Here is a 27096-nt window from a genome sequence, read left to right on the forward strand (position 1 = left end):
AAGGGGGGGGTTCCTCGGGGAAACCTCCACTTGGGCAAGGGAGAGGGACTCCTGGGGGTCACTTCTCCAGTGAAAGTCCGGTCCTTCAGGTCCTGGGGGCTGCGGGTGCAGGGTCTCTCCCAGGTGTCGGGACTTTAGGTTCAAAGAGTCGCGGTCAGGGGAAGCCTCGGGATTCCCTCTGCAGGCGGCGCTGTGGGGGCTCAGGGGGGACAGGTTTTGGTACTCACAGTATCAGAGTAGTCCTGGGGTCCCTCCTGAGGTGTTGGATCGCCACCAGCCGAGTCGGGGTCGCCGGGTGCAGTGTTGCAAGTCTCACGCTTCTTGCGGGGAGCTTGCAGGGTTCTTTAAAGCTGCTGGAAACAAAGTTGCAGCTTTTCTTGGAGCAGGTCCGCTGTCCTCGGGAGTTTCTTGTCTTTTCGAAGCAGGGGCAGTCCTCAGAGGATGTCGAGGTCGCTGGTCCCTTCGGAAGGCGTCGCTGGAGCAGGATCTTTGGAAGGCAGGAGACAGGCCGGTGAGTTTCTGGAGCCAAGGCAGTTGTCGTCTTCTGGTCTTCCTCTGCAGGGGTTTTTCAGCTAGGCAGTCCTTCTTCTTGTTGTTGCAGGAATCTAATTTTCTAGGGTTCAGGGTAGCCCTTAAATACTAGATTTAAGGGCGTGTTTAGGTCTGGGGGGTTAGTAGCCAATGGCTACTAGCCCTGAGGGTGGGTACACCCTCTTTGTGCCTCCTCCCAAGGGGAGGGGGTCACAATCCTAACCCTATTGGGGGAATCCTCTATCTGCAAGATGGAGGATTTCTAAAAGTTAGAGTCACTTCAGCTCAGGACACCTTAGGGGCTGTCCTGACTGGCCAGTGACTCCTCCTTGCTTTTCTCATTATTTTCTCCGGCCTTGCCGCCAAAAGTGGGGCCTGGCCGGAGGGGGCGGGCAACTCCACTAGCTGGAGTGTCCTGCTGGGTTGGCACAAAGGAGGTGAGCCTTTGAGGCTCACCGCCAGGTGTGACAATTCCTGCCTGGGAGAGGTGTTAGCATCTCCACCCAGTGCAGGCTTTGTTACTGGCCTCAGAGTGACAAAGGCACTCTCCCCATGGGGCCAGCAACATGTCTCGGTTTGTGGCAGGCTGCTAAAACTAGTCAGCCTACACAGATAGTCGGTTAAGTTTCAGGGGGCACCTCTAAGGTGCCCTCTGTGGTGTATTTCTCAATAAAATGTACACTGGCATCAGTGTGCATTTATTGTGCTGAGAAGTTTGATACCAAACTTCCCAGTTTTCAGTGTAGCCATTATGGTGCTGCGGAGTTCGTGTTTGACAAACTCCCAGACCATATACTCTTATGGCTACCCTGCACTTACAATGTCTTAGGTTTTGTTTAGACACTGTAGGGGTACCATGCTCATGCACTGGTACCCTCACCTATGGTATAGTGCACCCTGCCTTAGGGCGGTAAGGCCTGCTAGAGGGGTGTCTTACCTATACTGCATAGGCAGTGAGAGGCTGGCATGGCACCCTGAGGGGAGTACCATGTCGACTTACTCGTTTTGTCCTCACTAGCACACACAAGCTGGCAAGCAGTGTGTCTGTGCTGAGTGAGAGGTCTCCAGGGTGGCATAAGACATGCTGCAGCCCTTAGAGACCTTCCTTGGCATCAGGGCCCTTGGTACTAGAAGTACCAGTTACAAGGGACTTATCTGGATGCCAGGGTCTGCCAATTGTGGATACAAAAGTACAGGTTAGGGAAAGAACACTGGTGCTGGGGCCTGGTTAGCAGGCCTCAGCACACTTTCAATTGTAAACATAGCATCAGCAAAGGCAAAAAGTCAGGGGGCAACTGTAAGGAAATGCCTCCTTGGCATGGTTGCCCCCTGACTTTTTGCCTTTGCTGATGCTATGTTTACAATTGAAAGTGTGCTGAGGCCTGCTAACCAGGCCCCAGCACCAGTGTTCTTTCCCTAACCTGTACTTTTGTATCCACAATTGGCAGACCCTGGCATCCAGATAAGTCCCTTGTAACTGGTACTTCAAGTACCAAGGGCCCTGATGCCAAGGAAGGTCTCTAAGGGCTGCAGCATGTCTTATGCCACCCTGGAGACCTCTCACTCAGCACAGACACACTGCTTGCCAGCTTGTGTGTGCTAGTAAGGACAAAACGAGTAAGTCGACATGGCACTCCCCTCAGGGTGCCATGCCAGCCTCTCACTGCCTATGCAGTATAGGTAAGACACCCCTCTAGCAGGCCTTACAGCCCTAAGGCAGGGTGCACTATACCATAGGTGAGGGTACCAGTGCATGAGCATGATACCCCTACAGTGTCTAAATAAAACCTTAGACATTGTAAGTGCAGGGTAGCCATAAGAGTATATGGTCTGGGAGTCTGTCAAACACGAACCCCACAGCACCATAATGGCTACACTGAAAACTGGGAAGTTTGGTATCAAACTTCTCAGCACAATAAATGCACACTGATGCCAGTGTACATTTTATTGTAAAATACACCACAGAGGGCACCTTAGAGGTGCCCCCTGAAACTTAGCCGACTATCTGTGTAGGCTGACTAGTTTTAGCAGCCTGCCACAAACCGAGACATGTTGCTGGCCCCATGGGGAGAGTGCCTTTGTCACTCTGAGGCCAGTAACAAAGCCTGCACTGGGTGGAGATGCTAACACCTCTCCCAGGCAGGAATTGTCACACCTGGCGGTGAGCCTCAAAGGCTCACCTCCTTTGTGCCAACCCAGCAGGACACTCCAGCTAGTGGAGTTGCCCGCCCCCTCCGGCCAGGCCCCACTTTTGGCGGCAAGGCCGGAGAAAATAATGAGAATAACAAGGAGGAGTCACTGGCCAGTCAGGACAGCCCCTAAGGTGTCCTGAGCTGAGGTGACTCTAACTTTTAGAAATCCTCCATCTTGCAGATGGAGGATTCCCCCAATAGGGTTAGGATTGTGACCCCCTCCCCTTGGGAGGAGGCACAAAGAGGGTGTACCCACCCTCAGGGCTAGTAGCCATTGGCTACTAACCCCCCAGACCTAAACACGCCCTTAAATTTAGTATTTAAGGGCTACCCTGAACCCTAGAAAATTAGATTCCTGCAACTACAAGAAGAAGGACTGCCTAGCTGAAAAACCCCTGCAGAGGAAGACCAGAAGACGACAACTGCCTTGGCTCCAGAAACTCACCGGCCTGTCTCCTGCCTTCCAAAGATCCTGCTCCAGCGACGCCTTCCAAAGGGACCAGCGACCTCGACATCCTCTGAGGACTGCCCCTGCTTCGAAAAGACAAGAAACTCCCGAGGACAGCGGACCTGCTCCAAGAAAAGCTGCAACTTTGTTTCCAGCAGCTTTAAAGAACCCTGCAAGCTCCCCGCAAGAAGCGTGAGACTTGCAACACTGCACCCGGCGACCCCGACTCGGCGGGTGGAGATCCGACGCCTCAGGAGGGACCCCAGGACTACTCTGATACTGTGAGTACCAAAACCTGTCCCCCCTGAGCCCCCACAGCGCCGCCTGCAGAGGGAATCCCGAGGCTTCCCCTGACCGCGACTCTTTGAACCTAAAGTCCCGACGCCTGGGAGAGACCCTGCACCCGCAGCCCCCAGGACCTGAAGGACCGGACTTTCACTGGAGAAGTGACCCCCAGGAGTCCCTCTCCCTTGCCCAAGTGGAGGTTTCCCCGAGGAATTCCCCCCTTGCCTGCCTGCAGCGCTGAAGAGATCCCGAGATCTCCCATTGACTTCCATTACAAACCCGACGCTTGTTTCTACACTGCACCCGGCCGCCCCCGCGCTGCTGAGGGTGAAATTTCTGTGTGGACTTGTGTCCCCCCCGGTGCCCTACAAAACCCCCCTGGTCTGTCCTCCGAAGACGCGGGTACTTACCTGCAAGCAGACCGGAACCGGGGCACCCCCTTCTCTCCATTCTAGCCTATGTGTTTTGGGCACCACTTTGAACTCTGCACCTGACCGGCCCTGAGCTGCTGGTGTGGTGACTTTGGGGTTGCTCCGAACCCCCAACGGTGGGCTACCTTGGACCAAGAACTGAACCCTGTAAGTGTCTTACTTACCTGGTAAAACTAACAAATACTTACCTCCCCTAGGAACTGTGAAAATCGCACTAAGTGTCCACTTTTAAAACAGCTATTTGTGAATAACTTGAAAAGTATACATGCAATTTTGATGATTTGAAGTTCCTAAAGTACTTACCTGCAATACCTTTCGAATGAGATATTACATGTAGAATTTGAACCTGTGGTTCTTAAAATAAACTAAGAAAAGATATTTTTCTATATAAAAACCTATTGGCTGGATTTGTCTCTGAGTGTGTGTACCTCATTTATTGTCTATGTGTATGTACAACAAATGCTTAACACTACTCCTTGGATAAGCCTACTGCTCGACCACACTACCACAAAATAGAGCATTAGTATTATCTATTTTTACCACTATTTTACCTCTAAGGGGAACCCTTGGACTCTGTGCATGCTATTCCTTACTTTGAAATAGCACATACAGAGCCAACTTCCTACATTGGTGGATCAGCGGTGGGGTACAAGACTTTGCATTTGCTGGACTACTCGGCCAATACCTGATCACACGACAAATTCCAAAATTGTCATTAGAAATTGATTTTTGCAATTTGAAAAGTTTTCAAAATTCTTAAAAGACCTGCTAGGGCCTTGTGTTAGATCCTGTTTAGCATTTCTTTTAGAGTTTAAAAGTTTGGTAAAAGTTTGAATTAGATTCTAGAACCAGTTTTAGTTTCTTAAAAAGTATTCCAACTTTTAGAAGCATAATGTCTAGCACAGATGTGAATGTGGTGGAACTCGACACCACACCTTACCTCCATCTACAGATGAGAGAGCTAAGGTCACTCTGTAAACTAAAGAAAATAGCAATGGGCCCCAAACCTACCAAAGTACAGCTCCAGGAGCTTTTGGCAGAGTTTGAAAAGGCCAACCCCTCTGAGGATGGCAACTCAGAGGATGAAGATAGTGACTTGGAGGGAAATTCCCCCCCTCCAGTCCTACTTAGGGAGAGCAGGGCTTCTCAAGCCCTGACTCCACAAATAATAGTCAGAGATGCTGGCTCCCTCACAGGAGGGACCAACAACTCTGAAATCACTGAGGATAACCCCAGTGAAGAGGACATCCAGTTAGCCAGGATGGCCAAAAGATTGGCTTTGGAAAGACAGATCCTAGCCATAGAGAGGGAAAGACAAGAGATGGGCCTAGGACCCATCAATGGTGGCAGCAACATAAATAGGGTCAGAGATTCTCCTGACATGTTGAAAATCCCCAAAGGGATTGTAACTAAATATGAAGATGGTGATGACATCACCAAATGGTTCACAGCTTTTGAGAGGGCTTGTGTAACCAGAAAAGTGAACAGATCTCACTGGGGTGCTCTCCTTTGGGAAATGTTCACAGGAAAGTGTAGGGATAGACTCCTCACACTCTCTGGACAAGATGCAGAATCTTATGACCTCATGAAGGGTACCCTGATTGAGGGCTTTGGATTCTCCACTGAGGAGTACAGGATTAGGTTCAGGGGGGCTCAAAAATCCTCGAGCCAGACCTGGGTTGACTTTGTTGACTACTCAGTGAAAACACTAGATGGTTGGATTCAAGGCAGTGGTGTAAGTAATTATGATGGGCTGTACAATTTATTTGTGAAAGAACACCTGTTAAGTAATTGTTTCAATGATAAACTGCATCAGCATCTGGTAGACCTAGGACCAATTTCTCCCCAAGAATTGGGAAAGAAGGCGGACCATTGGGTCAAGACAAGGGTGTCCAAGACTTCAACAGGGGGTGACCAAAAGAAAGGGGTCACAAAGACTCCCCAGCAGAAGGGTGATGAGACAACCAAAACTAAAAATAGTAAAGAGTCTTCTACAGGCCCCCAAAAACCTGCACAGGAGGGTGGGCCCAGAGCCTCTTCACAAAACAATGGGTACAAGGGTAAAAACTTTGATCCCAAAAAGGCCTGGTGTCATAGCTGTAAACAGCATGGACACCAAACTGGAGACAAGGCCTGTCCCAAGAAAGGTTCCACTCCAAACTCCCATCCAGGTAACACTGGTATGGCTAGTCTCCAAGTGGGATCAACAGTGTGCCCAGAGCAAATCAGGGTCCACACTGAAGCTACTCTAGTTTCTGAGGGTGGGGTGGATTTAGCCACACTAGCTGTCTGGCCGCCTAACATGCAAAAATACAGACAGCAACTCTTAATTAATGGGACTAGAATAGAGGGCCTGAGGGATACAGGTGCCAGTGTCACCATGGTGACAGAGAAACTGGTTTCCCCTGGCCAATACCTGACTGGAAAAACTTACACAGTCACCAACGCTGACAATCAGAGAAAAGTACATCCCATGGCAATGGTTACTTTAGAATGGGGAGGGGTCAATGGCCTGAAGCAGGTGGTGGTCTCCTCAAATATCCCAGTGGACTGTCTGCTTGGAAATGACCTGGAGTCCTCAGCATGGGCTGAGGTAGAGCTAAAAACCCATGCAGCAATGCTGGGTATCCCTGAACTGGTGTGTGTGAAAACGAGAGCACAATGCAAGGCACAGGGTGAAAAAGTAGAGCTGGAGTCTGGAAAAATGGCCCAGCCTACCAAGAGAACAGGAAAGTCAGTTGGGAAACCAACTGCAACACAGCAAAAGAAAGGGAACCTCTCTTCTCAGGAAGAAGTTCTGCCCTCTGAGGGAACTGAGCCTTTGGAGCTTGAACCTTATCAGGTTGAGCTCTTAGGCCCAGGGGGACCCTCAAGGGAGGAGCTGTGTAAGGGACAAGAAACCTGTCCCTCTCTTGAAGGCCTTAGGCAGCAAGCTGCTGAAGAGTCCAAAGGCAAGAAAAATGGAACACATAGGGTCTATTGGGAAGATGGGCTCCTGTACACTGAGGCCAGAGACCCCAAACCTGGTGCCACTAGGAGAGTGGTAGTGCCTCAGCTGTTCAGAGAGTTCATCCTAACATTGGCCCATGACATTCCCCTTGCTGGACATTTGGGACAAACCAAGACGTGGGAGAGGTTAGTCAACCACTTCTACTGGCCCAATATGTCCAACATGGTTAAGGAGTTTTGCCTCTCCTGCCCCACCTGTCAAGCCAGTGGTAAGACAGGTGGGCACCCAAAGGCCCCCCTCATTCCACTTCCAGTGGTGGGGGTGCCCTTTGAAAGAGTGGGTGTGGACATAGTTGGTCCACTGGAACCTCCCACAGCCTCAGGAAATATGTATATCCTGGTAGTAGTGGATCATGCTACCAGGTATCCTGAAGCTATTCCCCTTAGGTCGACTACTGCCCCTGCAGTAGCCAAGGCCCTCATTGGTATCTTTACCAGAGTGGGTTTCCCTAAGGAGGTGGTGTCTGACAGAGGTACCAACTTCATGTCAGCATACCTAAAGCACATGTGGAATGAGTGTGGAGTGACTTATAAATTCACTACACCTTACCATCCACAAACTAATGGCTTAGTTGAGAGATTCAACAAGACATTAAAGGGCATGATCATGGGGCTCCCAGAAAAACTCAAAAGGAGATGGGATGTCCTCCTGCCATGTCTGCTTTTCGCTTACAGGGAGGTACCACAGAAGGGAGTAGGGTTCTCACCCTTTGAACTTCTGTTTGGTCATCCTGTAAGGGGACCACTTGCCCTTGTTAAAGAAGGCTGGGAGAGACCTCTCCATGAGCCTAAACAGGACATAGTGGACTATGTACTTGGCCTTCGCTCTAGAATGGCAGAGTACATGGAAAAGGCAACCAAAAACCTTGAGGCCAGCCAACAACTCCAGAAGTTTTGGTATGACCAAAAGGCTGCACTGGTTGAGTTCCAACCAGGGCAGAAAGTCTGGGTTCTGGAGCCTGTGGCTCCCAGGGCACTCCAGGACAAATGGAGTGGCCCTTACCCAGTGCTAGAGAGGAAGAGTCAGGTCACCTACCTGGTGGACCTGGGCACAAGCAGGAGCCCCAAGAGGGTGATCCATGTAAACCGCCTTAAGCTCTTCCACGACAGGGCTGATGTCAATCTGTTGATGGTAACAGATGAGGATCAGGAGGCAGAGAGTGAACCTCTCCCTGATCTTCTGTCATCAGACCCAAAAGATGGTACAGTAGATGGAGTGATCTACTCAGACACCCTCTCTGGCCAACAGCAAGCTGATTGTAGGAGAGTCCTACAACAGTTTCCTGAACTCTTCTCCTTAACCCCTGGTCAGACACACCTGTGTACCCATGATGTGGACACAGGAGACAGCATGCCTGTCAAAAACAAAATCTTTAGACAGTCTGACCATGTTAAGGAAAGCATCAAGGTGGAAGTCCACAAGATGCTGGAATTGGGAGTCATTGAGCGCTCTGACAGCCCCTGGGCTAGCCCAGTGGTCTTAGTCCCCAAACCTCACACCACAGATGGAAAGAAAGAGATGAGGTTTTGTGTGGACTACAGAGGGCTCAACTCTGTCACCAAGACAGATGCTCATCCAATTCCAAGAGCTGATGAGCTCATTGATAAATTAGGTGCTGCCAAATTTCTAAGTACCTTTGACTTGACAGCAGGGTACTGGCAAATAAAAATGGCACCTGGAGCAAAAGAAAAGACAGCATTCTCCACACCTGATGGGCATTATCAGTTTACTGTTATGCCCTTTGGTTTAAAGAATGCCCCTGCCACCTTCCAAAGGTTGGTGAATCAAGTCCTTGCTGGCTTGGAGTCCTTTAGCACAGCTTATCTTGATGATATTGCTGTCTTTAGCTCCACCTGGCAGGATCACCTGGTCCACCTGAGGAAGGTTTTGAAGGCTCTGCAATCTGCAGGCCTCTCTATCAAGGCATCCAAATGCCAGATAGGGCAGGGAACTGTGGTTTACTTGGGACACCTTGTAGGTGGAGGCCAAGTTCAGCCACTCCAACCCAAGATCCAGACTATTCTGGACTGGGTAGCTCCAAAAACCCAGACTCAAGTCAGGGCATTCCTTGGCTTGACTGGGTACTACAGGAGGTTTGTGAAGGGGTATGGATCCATTGTGACAGCCCTCACTGAGCTCACCTCCAAGAAAATGCCCAAGAAAGTGAACTGGACTGTGGACTGCCAACAGGCCTTTGACACCCTGAAACAGGCAATGTGCTCAGCACCAGTTCTCAAAGCTCCAGATTATTCTAAGCAGTTCATTGTGCAGACTGATGCCTCTGAACATGGGATAGGGGCAGTTTTGTCCCAAACAAATGATGATGGCCTTGACCAGCCTGTTGCTTTCATTAGCAGGAGGTTACTCCCCAGGGAGCAGCGTTGGAGTGCCATTGAGAGGGAGGCCTTTGCTGTGGTCTGGTCCCTGAAGAAGCTGAGACCATACCTCTTTGGGACTCACTTCCTAGTTCAAACTGACCACAGACCTCTCAAATGGCTGATGCAAATGAAAGGTGAAAATCCTAAACTGTTGAGGTGGTCCATCTCCCTACAGGGAATGGACTTTATAGTGGAACACAGACCTGGGACTGCCCATGCCAATGCAGATGGCCTTTCCAGGTTCTTCCACTTAGAAAATGAAGACTCTCTTGGGAAAGGTTAGTCTCATCCTCTTTCGTTTGGGGGGGGGTTGTGTAAGGAAATGCCTCCTTGGCATGGTTGCCCCCTGACTTTTTGCCTTTGCTGATGCTATGTTTACAATTGAAAGTGTGCTGAGGCCTGCTAACCAGGCCCCAGCACCAGTGTTCTTTCCCTAACCTGTACTTTTGTATCCACAATTGGCAGACCCTGGCATCCAGATAAGTCCCTTGTAACTGGTACTTCAAGTACCAAGGGCCCTGATGCCAAGGAAGGTCTCTAAGGGCTGCAGCATGTCTTATGCCACCCTGGAGACCTCTCACTCAGCACAGACACACTGCTTGCCAGCTTGTGTGTGCTAGTAAGGACAAAACGAGTAAGTCGACATGGCACTCCCCTCAGGGTGCCATGCCAGCCTCTCACTGCCTATGCAGTATAGGTAAGACACCCCTCTAGCAGGCCTTACAGCCCTAAGGCAGGGTGCACTATACCATAGGTGAGGGTACCAGTGCATGAGCATGATACCCCTACAGTGTCTAAATAAAACCTTAGACATTGTAAGTGCAGGGTAGCCATAAGAGTATATGGTCTGGGAGTCTGTCAAACACGAACCCCACAGCACCATAATGGCTACACTGAAAACTGGGAAGTTTGGTATCAAACTTCTCAGCACAATAAATGCACACTGATGCCAGTGTACATTTTATTGTAAAATACACCACAGAGGGCACCTTAGAGGTGCCCCCTGAAACTTAGCCGACTATCTGTGTAGGCTGACTAGTTTTAGCAGCCTGCCACAAACCGAGACATGTTGCTGGCCCCATGGGGAGAGTGCCTTTGTCACTCTGAGGCCAGTAACAAAGCCTGCACTGGGTGGAGATGCTAACACCTCTCCCAGGCAGGAATTGTCACACCTGGCGGTGAGCCTCAAAGGCTCACCTCCTTTGTGCCAACCCAGCAGGACACTCCAGCTAGTGGAGTTGCCCGCCCCCTCCGGCCAGGCCCCACTTTTGGCGGCAAGGCCGGAGAAAATAATGAGAATAACAAGGAGGAGTCACTGGCCAGTCAGGACAGCCCCTAAGGTGTCCTGAGCTGAGGTGACTCTAACTTTTAGAAATCCTCCATCTTGCAGATGGAGGATTCCCCCAATAGGGTTAGGATTGTGACCCCCTCCCCTTGGGAGGAGGCACAAAGAGGGTGTACCCACCCTCAGGGCTAGTAGCCATTGGCTACTAACCCCCCAGACCTAAACACGCCCTTAAATTTAGTATTTAAGGGCTACCCTGAACCCTAGAAAATTAGATTCCTGCAACTACAAGAAGAAGGACTGCCTAGCTGAAAAACCCCTGCAGAGGAAGACCAGAAGACGACAACTGCCTTGGCTCCAGAAACTCACCGGCCTGTCTCCTGCCTTCCAAAGATCCTGCTCCAGCGACGCCTTCCAAAGGGACCAGCGACCTCGACATCCTCTGAGGACTGCCCCTGCTTCGAAAAGACAAGAAACTCCCGAGGACAGCGGACCTGCTCCAAGAAAAGCTGCAACTTTGTTTCCAGCAGCTTTAAAGAACCCTGCAAGCTCCCCGCAAGAAGCGTGAGACTTGCAACACTGCACCCGGCGACCCCGACTCGGCGGGTGGAGATCCGACGCCTCAGGAGGGACCCCAGGACTACTCTGATACTGTGAGTACCAAAACCTGTCCCCCCTGAGCCCCCACAGCGCCGCCTGCAGAGGGAATCCCGAGGCTTCCCCTGACCGCGACTCTTTGAACCTAAAGTCCCGACGCCTGGGAGAGACCCTGCACCCGCAGCCCCCAGGACCTGAAGGACCGGACTTTCACTGGAGAAGTGACCCCCAGGAGTCCCTCTCCCTTGCCCAAGTGGAGGTTTCCCCGAGGAATTCCCCCCTTGCCTGCCTGCAGCGCTGAAGAGATCCCGAGATCTCCCATTGACTTCCATTACAAACCCGACGCTTGTTTCTACACTGCACCCGGCCGCCCCCGCGCTGCTGAGGGTGAAATTTCTGTGTGGACTTGTGTCCCCCCCGGTGCCCTACAAAACCCCCCTGGTCTGTCCTCCGAAGACGCGGGTACTTACCTGCAAGCAGACCGGAACCGGGGCACCCCCTTCTCTCCATTCTAGCCTATGTGTTTTGGGCACCACTTTGAACTCTGCACCTGACCGGCCCTGAGCTGCTGGTGTGGTGACTTTGGGGTTGCTCCGAACCCCCAACGGTGGGCTACCTTGGACCAAGAACTGAACCCTGTAAGTGTCTTACTTACCTGGTAAAACTAACAAATACTTACCTCCCCTAGGAACTGTGAAAATCGCACTAAGTGTCCACTTTTAAAACAGCTATTTGTGAATAACTTGAAAAGTATACATGCAATTTTGATGATTTGAAGTTCCTAAAGTACTTACCTGCAATACCTTTCGAATGAGATATTACATGTAGAATTTGAACCTGTGGTTCTTAAAATAAACTAAGAAAAGATATTTTTCTATATAAAAACCTATTGGCTGGATTTGTCTCTGAGTGTGTGTACCTCATTTATTGTCTATGTGTATGTACAACAAATGCTTAACACTACTCCTTGGATAAGCCTACTGCTCGACCACACTACCACAAAATAGAGCATTAGTATTATCTATTTTTACCACTATTTTACCTCTAAGGGGAACCCTTGGACTCTGTGCATGCTATTCCTTACTTTGAAATAGCACATACAGAGCCAACTTCCTACAGCAACCATGCCAAGGAGGCATTTCCTTACAGTAGCCATAAGAGTATATGGTCTGAGAGTCTGTCAAACACGAACTAAACAGCACCCTAATGGCTACACTGAAAACTGGGAAGTTTGGTATCAAACTTCTCAGCACAATAAATGCACACTGATGCCAGTGTACGTTTTATTGTAAAATACACCACAGAGGGCACCTTAGAGGTGCCCCCTGAAACTTAACCGACTATCTGTGTAGGCTGACTAGTTTTAGCAGCCTGCCACAAACCGAGACATGTTGCTGGCCCCATGGGGAGAGTGCCTTTGTCACTCTGAGGCCAGTAACAAAGCCTGCACTGGGTGGAGATGCTAACACCTCTCCCAGGCAGGAATTGTCACACCTGGCGGTGAGCCTCAAAGGCTCACCTCCTTTGTGCCAACCCAGCAGGACACTCCAGCTAGTGGAGTTGCCCGCCCCCTCCGGCCAGGCCCCACTTTTGGCGGCAAGGCCGGAGAAAATAATGAGAAAAACAAGGAGGAGTCACTGGCCAGTCAGGACAGCCCCTAAGGTGTCCTGAGCTGAAGTGACTCTAACTTTTAGAAATCCTCCATCTTGCAGATGGAGGATTCCCCCAATAGGGTTAGGATTGTGACCCCCCTCCCCTTGGGAGGAGGCACAAAGAGGGTGTACTCACCCTCAGGGCTAGTAGCCATTGGCTACTAACCCCCCAGACCTAAACACGCCCTTAAATTTAGTATTTAAGGGCTACCCTGAACCCTAGAAAATTAGATTCCTGCAACTACAAGAAGAAGGACTGCCTAGCTGAAAATCCCTGCAGCGGAAGACCAGAAGACGACAACTGCCTTGGCTCCAGAAACTCACCGGCCTGTCTCCTGCCTTCCAAAGATCCTGCTCCAGCGACGCCTTCCAAAGGGACCAGCGACCTCGACATCCTCTGAGGACTGCCCCTGCTTCGAAAAGACAAGAAACTCCCGAGGACAGCGGACCTGCTCCAAGAAAAGCTGCAACTTTGTTTCCAGCAGCTTTAAAGAACCCTGCAAGCTCCCCGCAAGAAGCGTGAGACTTGCAACACTGCACCCGGCGACCCCGACTCGGCTGGTGGCGATCCGACACCTCAGGAGGGACCCCAGGACTACTCTGATACTGTGAGTACCAAAACCTGTCCCCCCTGAGCCCCCACAGCGCCGCCTGCAGAGGGAATCCCGAGGCTTCCCCTGACCGCGACTCTTTGAATCCAAAGTCCCGACGCCTGGGAGAGACCCTGCACCCGCAGCCCCCAGGACCTGAAGGACCGGACTTTCACTGGAGAAGTGACCCCCAGGAGTCCCTCGCCCTTGCCCAAGTGGAGGTTTCCCCGAGGAATCCCCCCCTTGCCTGCCTGCAGCGCTGAAGAGATCCCGAGATCTCTCATAGACTAACATTGCGAACCCGACGCTTGTTTCTACACTGCACCCGGCCGCCCCCGCGCTGCTGAGGGTGAAAGTTCTGTGTGGACTTGTGTCCCCCCCGGTGCCCTACAAAACCCCCCTGGTCTGCCCTCCGAAGACGCGGGTACTTACCTGCAAGCAGACCGGAACCGGGGCACCCCCTTCTCTCCATTCTAGCCTATGTGTTTTTGGGCACCACTTTGAACTCTGCACCTGACCGGCCCTGAGCTGCTGGTGTGGTGACTTTGGGGTTGCTCTGAACCCCCAACGGTGGGCTACCTTGGACCAAGAACTAAGCCCTGTAAGTGTCTTACTTACCTGGATAACCTAACAAATACTTACCTCCCCTAGGAACTGTGAAAATTGCACTAAGTGTCCACTTTTAAAACAGCTATTTGTGAATAACTTGAAAAGTATACATGCAATTTTGATGATTTGAAGTTCCTAAAGTACTTACCTGCAATACCTTTCGAATGAGATATTACATGTAGAATTTGAACCTGTGGTTCTTAAAATAAACTAAGAAAAGATATTTTTCTATACAAAACCTATTGGCTGGAGTTGTCTCTGAGTGTGTGTACCTCATTTATTGTCTATGTGTATGTACAACAAATGCTTAACACTACTCCTTGGATAAGCCTACTGCTCGACCACACTACCACAAAATAGAGCATTAGTATTATCTATTTTTACCACTATTTTACCTCTAAGGGGAACCCTTGGACTCTGTGCATGCTATTCCTTACTTTGAAATAGCACATACAGAGCCAACTTCCTACATTGGTGGATCAGCGGTGGGGTACAAGACTTTGCATTTGCTGGACTACTCAGCCAATACCTGATCACACGACAAATTCCAAAATTGTCATTAGAAATTGATTTTTGCAATTTGAAAAGTTTTCTAAATTCTTAAAAGACCTGCTAGGGCCTTGTGTTAGATCCTGTTTAGCATTTCTTTTAGAGTTTAAAAGTTTGTAAAAGTTTGAATTAGATTCTAGAACCAGTTGTAGATTCTTAAAAAGTATTCCAACTTTTAGAAGCAAAATGTCTAGCACAGATGTGACTGTGGTGGAACTCGACACCACACCTTACCTCCATCTTAAGATGAGGGAGCTAAGGTCACTCTGTAAAATAAAGAAAATAACAATGGGCCCCAAACCTACCAAAATACAGCTCCAGGAGCTTTTGGCAGAGTTTGAAAAGGCCAACCCCTCTGAGGGTGGCAACTCAGAGGAAGAGGATAGTGACTTGGAGGAAAATTCCCCCCTACCAGTCCTATCTAGGGAGAACAGGGTCCCTCAAACCCTGACTCCTAAAATAATAGTCAGAGATGCTGGTTCCCTCACAGGAGAGACCAACACCTCTGAAATCACTGAGGATAGCCCCAGTGAAGAGGACATCCAGTTAGCCAGGATGGCCAAAAGATTGGCTTTGGAAAGACAGATCCTAGCCATAGAGAGGGAAAGACAAGAGATGGGCCTAGGACCCATCAATGGTGGCAGCAACATAAATAGGGTCAGAGATTCTCCTGACATGTTGAAAATCCCTAAAGGGATTGTAACTAAATATGAAGATGGTGATGACATCACCAAATGGTTCACAGCTTTTGAGAGGGCTTGTGTAACCAGAAAAGTGAACAGATCTCACTGGGGTGCTCTCCTTTGGGAAATGTTCACAGGAAAGTGTAGGGATAGACTCCTCACACTCTCTGGACAAGATGCAGAATCTTATGACCTCATGAAGGGTACCCTGATTGAGGGCTTTGGATTCTCCACTGAGGAGTATAGGATTAGATTCAGGGGGGCTCAAAAATCCTCGAGCCAGACCTGGGTTGACTTTGTAGACTACTCAGTGAAAACACTAGATGGTTGGATTCAAGGCAGTGGTGTAAGTAATTATGATGGGCTGTACAATTTATTTGTGAAAGAACACCTGTTAAGTAATTGTTTCAATGATAAACTGCATCAGCATCTGGTAGACCTAGGACCAATTTCTCCCCAAGAATTGGGAAAGAAGGCGGACCATTGGGTCAAGACAAGGGTGTCCAAGACTTCAACAGGGGGTGACCAAAAGAAAGGGGTCACAAAGACTCCCCAGGGGAAGGGTGATGACAACCAAAACTAAAAATAGTCAAGAGTCTTCTACAGGCCCCCAAAAACCTGCACAGGAGGGTGGGCCCAGAGCCTCTTCACAAAACAATGGGTACAAGGGTAAAAACTTTGATCCCAAAAAGGCCTGGTGTCATAGCTGTAAACAGCATGGACACCAAACTGGAGACAAGGCCTGTCCCAAGAAAGGTTCCACTCCAAACTCCCATCCAGGTAACACTGGTATGGCTAGTCTCCAAGTGGGATCAACAGTGTGCCCAGAGCAAATCAGGGTCCACACTGAAGCTACTCTAGTTTCTGAGGGTGGGGTGGATTTAGCCACACTAGCTGTCTGGCCGCCTAACATGCAAAAATACAGACAGCAACTCTTAATTAATGGGACTAGAATAGAGGGCCTGAGGGATACAGGTGCCAGTGTCACCATGGTGACAGAGAAACTGGTTTCCCCTGGCCAATACCTGACTGGAAAAACTTACACAGTCACCAACGCTGACAATCAGAGAAAAGTACATCCCATGGCAATGGTTACTTTAGAATGGGGAGGGGTCAATGGCCTGAAACAGGTGGTGGTCTCCTCAAATATCCCAGTGGACTGTCTGCTTGGAAATGACCTGGAGTCCTCAGCATGGGCTGAGGTAGAGCTAAAAACCCATGCAGCAATGCTGGGTGTAGGAAGTTGGCTCTGTATGTGCTATTTCAAAGTAAGGAATAGCATGCACAGAGTCCAAGGGTTCCCCTTAGAGGTAAAATAGTGGTAAAAATAGATAATACTAATGCTCTATTTTGTGGTAGTGTGGTCGAGCAGTAGGCTTATCCAAGGAGTAGTGTTAAGCATTTGTTGTACATACACATAGACAATAAATGAGGTACACACACTCAGAGACAAATCCAGCCAATAGGTTTTTATATAGAAAAATATCTTTTCTTAGTTTATTTTAAGAACCACAGGTTCAAATTCTACATGTAATATCTCATTCGAAAGGTATTGCAGGTAAGTACTTTAGGAACTTCAAATCATCAAAATTGCATGTATACTTTTCAAGTTATTGACAAATAGCTGTTTTAAAAGTGGACACTTAGTGCAACTTTCACAGTTCCTAGGGGAGGTAAGTATTTGTTAGTTTTACCAGGTAAGTAAGACACTTACAGGGTTCAGTTCTTGGTCCAAGGTAGCCCACCGTTGGGGGTTCAGAGCAACCCCAAAGTCACCACACCAGCAGCTCAGGGCCGGTCAGGTGCAGAGTTCAAAGTGGTGCCCAAAACACATAGGCTAGAATGGAGAGAAGGGGGTGCCCCGGTTCCGGTCTGCTTGCAGGTAAGTACCCGCGTCTTCGGAGGGCAGACCAGGGGGGTTTTGTAGGGCACCGGGGGGGACACAAGTCCACACAGAAATTTCACCCTCAGCGGCGCGGGGGCGGCCGGGTGCAGTGTAGAAACAAGCGTCGGGTTCGCAATGTTAGTCTATGAGAGATCTCGGGATCTCTTCAGCGCTGCAGGCAGGCAAGGGGGGGATTCCTCGGGGAAACCTCCACTTGGGCAAGGGAGAGGGACTCCTGGGGGTCACTTCTCCAGTGAAAGTCCGGTCCTTCAGGTCCTGGGGGCTGCGGGTGCAGGGTCTCTCCCAGGCGTCGGGACTTTAGGTTCAAAGAGTCGCGGTCAGGGGAAGCCTCGGGATTCCCTCTGCAGGCGGCGCTGTGGGGGCTCAGGGGGGACAGGTTTTGGTACTCACAGTATCAGAGTAGTCCTGGGGTCCCTCCTGAGGTGTTGGATCTCCACCAGCCGAGTCGGGGTCGCCGGGTGCAGTGTTGCAAGTCTCACGCTTCTTGCGGGGAGCTTGCAGGGTTCTTTAAAGCTGCTGGAAACAAAGTTGCAGCTTTTCTTGGAGCAGGTCCGCTGTCCTCGGGAGTTTCTTGTCTTTTCGAAGCAGGGGCAGTCCTCAGAGGATGTCGAGGTCGCTGGTCCCTTCGGAAGGCGTCGCTGGAGCAGGATCTTTGGAAGGCAGGAGACAGGCCGGTGAGTTTCTGGAGCCAAGGCAGTTGTCGTCTTCTGGTCTTCCGCTGCAGGGGTTTTCAGCTGGGCAGTCCTTCTTCTTGTTGCAGGAATCTAATTTTCTAGGGTTCAGGGTAGCCCTTAAATACTAAATTTAAGGGCGTGTTTAGGTCTGGGGGGTTAGTAGCCAATGGCTACTAGCCCTGAGGGTGGGTACACCCTCTTTGTGCCTCCTCCCAAGGGGAGGGGGTCACAATCCTAACCCTATTGGGGGAATCCTCCATCTGCAAGATGGAGGATTTCTAAAAGTTAGAGTCACCTCAGCTCAGGACACCTTAGGGGCTGTCCTGACTGGCCAGTGACTCCTCCTTGTTATTCTCATTATTTTCTCCGGCCTTGCCGCCAAAAGTGAGGCCTGGCCGGAGGGGGCGGGCAACTCCACTAGCTGGAGTGTCCTGCTGGGTTGGCACAAAGGAGGTGAGCCTTTGAGGCTCACCGCCAGGTGTGACAATTCCTGCCTGGGAGAGGTGTTAGCATCTCCACCCAGTGCAGGCTTTGTTACTGGCCTCAGAGTGACAAAGGCACTCTCCCCATGGGGCCAGCAACATGTCTCGGTTTGTGGCAGGCTGCTAAAACTAGTCAGCCTACACAGATAGTCGGTTAAGTTTCAGGGGGCACCTCTAAGGTGCCCTCTGTGGTGTATTTTACAATAAAATGTACACTGGCATCAGTGTGCATTTATTGTGCTGAGAAGTTTGATACCAAACTTCCCAGTTTTCAGTGTAGCCATTATGGTGCTGTGGAGTTCGTGTTTGACAGACTCCCAGACCATATACTCTTATGGCTACCCTGCACTTACAATGTCTAAGGTTTTGTTTAGACACTGTAGGGGTACCATGCTCATGCACTGGTACCCTCACCTATGGTATAGTGCACCCTGCCTTAGGGCTGTAAGGCCTGCTAGAGGGGTGTCTTACCTATACTGCATAGGCAGTGAGAGGCTGGCATGGCACCCTGAGGGGAGTGCCATGTCGACTTACTCGTTTTGTCCTCACTAGCACACACAAGCTGGTAAGCAGTGTGTCTGTGCTGAGTGAGAGGTCTCCAGGGTGGCATAAGACATGCTGCAGCCCTTAGAGACCTTCCTTGGCATCAGGGCCCTTGGTACTAGAAGTACCAGTTACAAGGGACTTATCTGAATGCCAGGGTGTGCCAATTGTGGATACAATGGTACATTTTAGGTGAAGGAACACTGGTGCTGGGGCCTGGTTAGCAGGGTCCCAGCACACTTCTCAGTCAAGTCAGCATCAGTATCAGGCAAAAAGTGGGGGGTAACTGCAACAGGGAGCCATTTCTTTACACTGGGTATCCCTGAACTGGTGTGTGTGAAAACAAGAGCACAATGCAAGGCACAGGGTGAACAAGTAGAGCTGGAGTCTGGAAGAATGGCCCAGCCTACCAAGAGAACAGGAAAGTCAGTTGGGAAACCAACTGCAACACAGCAAAAGAAAGGGAACCTCTCTTCTCAGGAAGAAGTTCTGCCCTCTGAGGGAACTGAGCCTTTGGAGCTTGAACCTTATCAGGTTGAGCTCTTAGGCCCAGGGGGACCCTCAAGGGAGGAGCTGTGTAAGGGACAAGAAACCTGTCCCTCTCTTGAAGGCCTTAGGCAGCAAGCTGCTGAAGAGTCCAAAGGCAAGAAAAATGGAACGCATAGGGTCTATTGGGAAGATGGACTCCTGTACACTGAGGCCAGAGACCCCAAACCTGGTGCCACTAGGAGAGTGGTAGTGCCTCAGCTGTTCAGGAAGTTCATCCTAACATTGGCCCATGACATTCCCCTTGCTGGACATTTGGGACAAACCAAGACGTGGGAGAGGTTAGTCAACCACTTCTACTGGCCCAATATGTCCAACATGGTTAAGGAGTTTTGCCTCTCCTGCCCCACCTGTCAAGCCAGTGGTAAGACAGGTGGGCATCCAAAGGCCCCCCTCATTCCACTTCCAGTGGTGGGGGTTCCCTTTGAAAGAGTGGGTGTGGACATAGTTGGTCCACTAGAACCTCCCACAGCCTCAGGAAATATGTATATCCTGGTAGTAGTGGATCATGCTACCAGGTATCCTGAAGCTATTCCCCTTAGGTCGACTACTGCCCCTGCAGTAGCCAAGGCCCTCATTGGTATCTTTACCAGAGTGGGTTTCCCTAAGGAGGTGGTGTCTGACAGAGGTACCAACTTCATGTCAGCATACCTAAAGCACATGTGGAATGAGTGTGGAGTGACTTATAAATTCACTACACCATACCATCCACAAACTAATGGCTTGGTTGAGAGATTCAACAAGACATTAAAAGGCATGATCATGGGGCTCCCAGAAAAACTCAAAAGGAGATGGGATGTCCTCTTGCCATGCCTGCTTTTCGCTTACAGAGAGGTGCCACAGAAGGGAGTAGGATTCTCACCCTTTGAACTTCTGTTTGGTCATCCTGTAAGGGGACCACTTGCCCTTGTTAAAGAAGGCTGGGAGAGACCTCTCCATGAGCCTAAACAGGACATAGTGGACTATGTACTTGGCCTTCGCTCTAGAATGGCAGAGTACATGGAAAAGGCAACCAAAAACCTTGAGGCCAGCCAACAGCTCCAGAAGTTTTGGTATGACCAAAAGGCTGCACTGGTTGAGTTCCAACCAGGGCAGAAAGTCTGGGTTCTGGAGCCTGTGGCTCCCAGGGCACTCCAGGACAAATGGAGTGGCCCTTACCCAGTGCTAGAAAGGAAGAGTCAGGTCACCTACCTGGTGGACCTGGGCACAAGCAGGAGCCCCAAGAGGGTGATCCATGTGAACCGCCTTAAGCTCTTCCATGACAGGGCTGATGTCAATCTGTTGATGGTAACAGATGAGGATCAGGAGGCAGAGAGTGAACCTCTCCCTGATCTTCTGTCATCAGACCCAAAAGATGGCACAGTAGATGGAGTGATCTACTCAGACACCCTCTCTGGCCAACAGCAAGCTGATTGTAGGAGAGTCCTACAACAGTTTCCTGAACTCTTCTCCTTAACCCCTGGTCAGACACACCTGTGTACCCATGATGTGGACACAGGAGACAGCATGCCTGTCAAGAACAAAATCTTTAGACAATCTGACCATGTTAAGGAAAGCATCAAGGTGGAAGTCCACAAGATGCTGGAATTGGGAGTAATTGAGCGCTCTGACAGCCCCTGGGCTAGCCCAGTGGTCTTAGTCCCCAAACCTCACACCAAAGATGGAAAGAAAGAGATGAGGTTTTGTGTGGACTACAGAGGGCTCAATTCTGTCACCAAGACAGATGCTCATCCAATTCCAAGAGCTGATGAGCTCATAGACAAATTAGGTGCTGCCAAATTCCTAAGTACCTTTGACTTGACAGCAGGGTACTGGCAAATAAAAATGGCACCTGGAGCAAAAGAAAAGACAGCATTCTCCACACCTGATGGGCATTATCAGTTTACTGTTATGCCCTTTGGTTTAAAGAATGCCCCTGCCACCTTCCAAAGGTTGGTGAATCAAGTCCTTGCTGGCTTGGAGTCCTTTAGCACAGCTTATCTTGATGATATTGCTGTCTTTAGCTCCACCTGGCAGGATCACCTGGTCCACCTGAGGAAGGTTTTGAAGGCTCTGCAATCTGCAGGCCTCTCTATCAAGGCATCCAAATGCCAGATAGGGCAGGGAACTGTGGTTTACTTGGGACACCTTGTAGGTGGAGGCCAAGTTCAGCCACTCCAACCCAAGATCCAGACTATTCTGGACTGGGTAGCTCCAAAAACCCAGACTCAAGTCAGGGCATTCCTTGGCTTGACTGGGTATTACAGGAGGTTTGTGAAGGGATATGGATCCATTGTGACAGCCCTCACTGAACTCACCTCCAAGAAAATGCCCAAGAAAGTAAACTGGACTGTGGAATGCCAACAGGCCTTTGACACCCTGAAACAGGCAATGTGCTCAGCACCAGTTCTCAAAGCTCCAGATTATTCTAAGCAGTTCATTGTGCAGACTGATGCCTCTGAACATGGGATAGGGGCAGTTTTGTCCCAAACAAATGATGATGGCCTTGACCAGCCTGTTGCTTTCATTAGCAGGAGGTTACTCCCCAGGGAGCAGCGTTGGAGTGCCATTGAGAGGGAGGCCTTTGCTGTGGTTTGGTCCCTGAAGAAGCTGAGACCATACCTCTTTGGGACTCACTTCCTAGTTCAAACTGACCACAGACCTCTCAAATGGCTGATGCAAATGAAAGGTGAAAATCCTAAACTGTTGAGGTGGTCCATCTCCCTACAGGGAATGGACTTTATAGTGGAACACCGACCTGGGACTGCCCATGCCAATGCAGATGGCCTTTCCAGGTTCTTCCACTTAGAAAATGAAGACTCTCTTGGGAAAGGTTAGTCTCATCCTCTTTCGTTTGGGAGGGGGTTGTGTAAGGAAATGCCTCCTTGGCATGGTTGCCCCCTGACTTTTTGCCTTTGCTGATGCTATGTTTACAATTGAAAGTGTGCTGAGGCCTGCTAACCAGGCCCCAGCACCAGTGTTCTTTCCCTAACCTGTACTTTTGTATCCACAATTGGCAGACCCTGGCATCCAGATAAGTCCCTTGTAACTGGTACTTCTAGTACCAAGGGCCCTGATGCCAAGGAAGGTCTCTAAGGGCTGCAGCATGTCTTATGCCACCCTGGAGACCTCTCACTCAGCACAGACACACTGCTTACCAGCTTGTGTGTGCTAGTGAGGACAAAACGAGTAAGTCGACATGGCACTCCCCTCAGGGTGCCATGCCAGCCTCTCACTGCCTATGCAGTATAGGTAAGACACCCCTCTAGCAGGCCTTACAGCCCTAAGGCAGGGTGCACTATACCATAGGTGAGGGTACCAGTGCATGAGCATAGTACCCCTACAGTGTCTAAACAAAACCTTAGACATTGTAAGTGCAGGGTAGCCATAAGAGTATATGGTCTGAGAGTCTGTCAAACACGAACTCCACAGCACCCTAATGGCTACACTGAAAACTGGGAAGTTTGGTATCAAACTTCTCAGCACAATAAATGCACACTGATGCCAGTGTACGTTTTATTGTAAAATACACCACAGAGGGCACCTTAGAGGTGCCCCCTGAAACTTAACCGACTATCTGTGTAGGCTGACTAGTTTTAGCAGCCTGCCACAAACCGAGACATGTTGCTGGCCCCATGGGGAGAGTGCCTTTGTCACTCTGAGGCCAGTAACAAAGCCTGCACTGGGTGGAGATGCTAACACCTCTCCCAGGCAGGAATTGTCACACCTGGCGGTGAGCCTCAAAGGCTCACCTCCTTTGTGCCAACCCAGCAGGACACTCCAGCTAGTGGAGTTGCCCGCCCCCTCCGGCCAGGCCCCACTTTTGGCGGCAAGGCCGGAGAAAATAATGAGAAAAACAAGGAGGAGTCACTGGCCAGTCAGGACAGCCCCTAAGGTGTCCTGAGCTGAAGTGACTCTAACTTTTAGAAATCCTCCATCTTGCAGATGGAGGATTCCCCCAATAGGGTTAGGATTGTGACCCCCTCCCCTTGGGAGGAGGCACAAAGAGGGTGTACTCACCCTCAGGGCTAGTAGCCATTGGCTACTAACCCCCCAGACCTAAACACGCCCTTAAATTTAGTATTTAAGGGCTACCCTGAACCCTAGAAAATTAGATTCCTGCAACTACAAGAAGAAGGACTGCCTAGCTGAAAATCCCTGCAGCGGAAGACCAGAAGACGACAACTGCCTTGGCTCCAGAAACTCACCGGCCTGTCTCCTGCCTTCCAAAGATCCTGCTCCAGCGACGCCTTCCAAAGGGACCAGCGACCTCGACATCCTCTGAGGACTGCCCCTGCTTCGAAAAGACAAGAAACTCCCGAGGACAGCGGACCTGCTCCAAGAAAAGCTGCAACTTTGTTTCCAGCAGCTTTAAAGAACCCTGCAAGCTCCCCGCAAGAAGCGTGAGACTTGCAACACTGCACCCGGCGACCCCGACTCGGCTGGTGGCGATCCGACACCTCAGGAGGGACCCCAGGACTACTCTGATACTGTGAGTACCAAAACCTGTCCCCCCTGAGCCCCCAAGGCGCCGCCTGCAGAGGGAATCCCGAGGCTTCCCCTGACCGCGACTCTTTGAATCCAAAGTGCCGACGCCTGGGAGAGACCCTGCACCCGCAGCCCCCAGGACCTGAAGGACCGGACTTTCACTGGAGAAGTGACCCCCAGGAGTCCCTCGCCCTTGCCCAAGTGGAGGTTTCCCCGAGGAATCCCCCCCTTGCCTGCCTGCAGCGCTGAAGAGATCCCGAGATCTCTCATAGACTAACATTGCGAACCCGACGCTTGTTTCTACACTGCACCCGGCCGCCCCCGCGCTGCTGAGGGTGAAAGTTCTGTGTGGACTTGTGTCCCCCCCGGTGCCCTACAAAACCCCCCTGGTCTGCCCTCCGAAGACGCGGGTACTTACCTGCAAGCAGACCGGAACCGGGGCACCCCCTTCTCTCCATTCTAGCCTATGTGTTTTTGGGCACCACTTTGAACTCTGCACCTGACCGGCCCTGAGCTGCTGGTGTGGTGACTTTGGGGTTGCTCTGAACCCCCAACGGTGGGCTACCTTGGACCAAGAACTAAGCCCTGTAAGTGTCTTACTTACCTGGTTAACCTAACAAATACTTACCTCCCCTAGGAACTGTGAAAATTGCACTAAGTGTCCACTTTTAAAACAGCTATTTGTGAATAACTTGAAAAGTATACATGCAATTTTGATGATTTGAAGTTCCTAAAGTACTTACCTGCAATACCTTTCGAATGAGATATTACATGTAGAATTTGAACCTGTGGTTCTTAAAATAAACTAAGAAAAGATATTTTTCTATACAAAACCTATTGGCTGGAGTTGTCTCTGAGTGTGTGTACCTCATTTATTGTCTATGTGTATGTACAACAAATGCTTAACACTACTCCTTGGATAAGCCTACTGCTCGACCACACTACCACAAAATAGAGCATTAGTATTATCTATTTTTACCACTATTTTACCTCTAAGGGGAACCCTTGGACTCTGTGCATGCTATTCCTTACTTTGAAATAGCACATACAGAGCCAACTTCCTACAAAGGTGTTTTCCGAAATGTGCCTCTGCTCTGCGGGGAGTAGAGTGCGCCCATGGCTTTGGCTGTATCAGTGTCCTTTTTGAGTTTTTCTATGGCAGTGTCTACCTCCGGCTCAAACAATTGCTGTTCATTAAACGGCATATTGAGCACAGCCTGATGGATTTCCGGTTTGAACCCCGAAGTGCGCAGCCATGCGTGCCTACGTATTGTGACTGCAGTGTTTATTGTCCTTGCAGCTGTATCTGCTGCATCCATGGAAGACCGTATCTGATTATTTGAGATACTTTGTCCCTCTTCCACCACCTGTTGCGCTCTTTTTTGGAACTCCTTGGGTAAGTGTTCGATGAAATGTTGCATTTCATCCCAGTGAGCCCTGTCGTATCTTGCCAAAAGTGCTTATGAATTGGCAATACGCCACTGATTTGCTGCAACCCTTTTTCCCGCAGCATCAAATTTGCGGCTCTCCTTGTCTGGAGGTGGTGCGTCGCCTGAGGTATGAGAGTTGGCTCTCTTACGAGCTGCCCCCACAACTACTGAGTCCGGTGTTAGTTGTGTTGTGATATATATTGGATCTGTGGGCGGTGGCTTATATTTTTTCTCCACCCTTGGGAGTTATGGCTCTGCCTTTAACTGGATCCTGAAAAATTTGTTTTGAATGTCTTAGCATTCCTGGGAGCATGGGAAGGCATTGATACTGGCTATGGGTGGAGGATAGGGTGTTAAAGAGAAAGTCATCCTCAATTGGTTCCGAATGTAAGGAGACATTGTGAAACTCGGCTGCCCTTGCGACCACCTGTGTATAGGATGTACTGTCCTCAGGTGGTGACAGTTTTGTAGGATAAGAGTCTGGGCTATTGTCAGACACTGGAGCATCGTAGAGGTCCCATGCATCGGGATCATCCTGACTCATTGTGGTATGAGCTGGTGAGTGCATCAGTGGTGGAGTTGTTGCTGGTGATGCATGTATTGATGGTGGTGGAGACGGTGGTGGGGTTGTTTTCCTTGCCACCTTTGCTTGTGGTTGCTTGTCCTTTTGTTGAAAGGCAAGTTTCCTTTTTATTCTGATTGGGGGAAGAGTGGTTATCTTCCCTGTGTCCTCATGAATATGAAGCCTTCTTTGCGTGTAGTCAGGCTCTACAGCTTGAAGCTTCTCTCCAAATCTGTGTAATTGGGAGGTTAATCCTTGTTCCTCTGTATAGGAACTAGTTTTCGGCTCCGAGGCTGGCTGTTACAGAACCTAAACCTTTTCGGAAGTCTTTTTAGGCTCCGAAGAAACCTTTGTTTTCGGCGTGGTGTCTCGGTGCCGAAATTATTCGGTGCCGCTGTCTCTGTGCCAAAGTTTCTCGGAGCCGCTGTCTTGGCTCCGAGGTTGCTGTGTGGCGGTATCTCGACCGGAGTCGGATGACTTCGACACTAGCATGCCCTTTTTCGGTGCCTTGGATGGGTCACCTAGTTTTCGGGTTAAGCCATGGCCTGTTGGCGGTGGCGTCCCCTGGGCTTTTGTAGACTTCTCGTGAGTCTTGATTTTCGACGTCTTACTCACGGTTTGGTGTGTTTCTTCGGCGTCGAGTTCTTCAGAATCCGACTCGCGGATGGAGAAAGCTTCTTCTTCCTCCTCGAAGCGTTCTTGACCTGTCGGCGTGGACGCCATTTGCAGTCTCCTGGCTCTTCGGTCTCTCAGCGTCTTCCTCGACCGAAACGCTCGACAGGCTTCACAAGTATCCTCCTTGTGCTCGGGGGACAAGCACAAGTTACAGACCAGATGGTGATCCGTATACGGATACTTGTGATGGCATTTTGGGCAGAAGCGGAATGGGGTCCGTTCCATGAGCCTTGAAGTCACACGTGGCCGGGCCGACCAGGCCCCGACGGGGGATCGAAAAAACCCCGAAGGGCAAATTCGGTGTCGATTTGTTCTAACTAACCCGATACCGAACGCAAACAATACCGACTTTTTTTTCCCGAGATTCTAACTAACTTTCCGACCCGAAACACGGAGCGAAAAGGGACACGTCCGAACCCGATGGCGGAAAAAAAACAATCTAAGATGGAGTCGACGCCCATGCGCAATGGACTCGAAATAGGAGGAGTCCCTCGGTCTCGTGACTCGAAAAGACTTCTTCGAAGAAAAACAACTTGTAACACTCCGAGCCCAACACCAGATGGCGGACTGT

The 27096-nt window shown here is 50.2% G+C and overlaps 1 protein-coding gene across 1 annotated transcript in view; it reads right to left on the reverse strand.

The window, feature by feature from the left end:
• Positions 1 to 27096, reverse strand: part of ETF1 (eukaryotic translation termination factor 1) — a 255204-nt gene that overhangs the window by 56292 nt on the left and 171816 nt on the right. The window lies entirely within an intron of this gene.

This window comes from Pleurodeles waltl, chromosome 7, assembly GCF_031143425.1.
Source record: "Pleurodeles waltl isolate 20211129_DDA chromosome 7, aPleWal1.hap1.20221129, whole genome shotgun sequence".
Lineage (NCBI taxonomy): Eukaryota > Metazoa > Chordata > Amphibia > Caudata > Salamandridae > Pleurodeles > Pleurodeles waltl.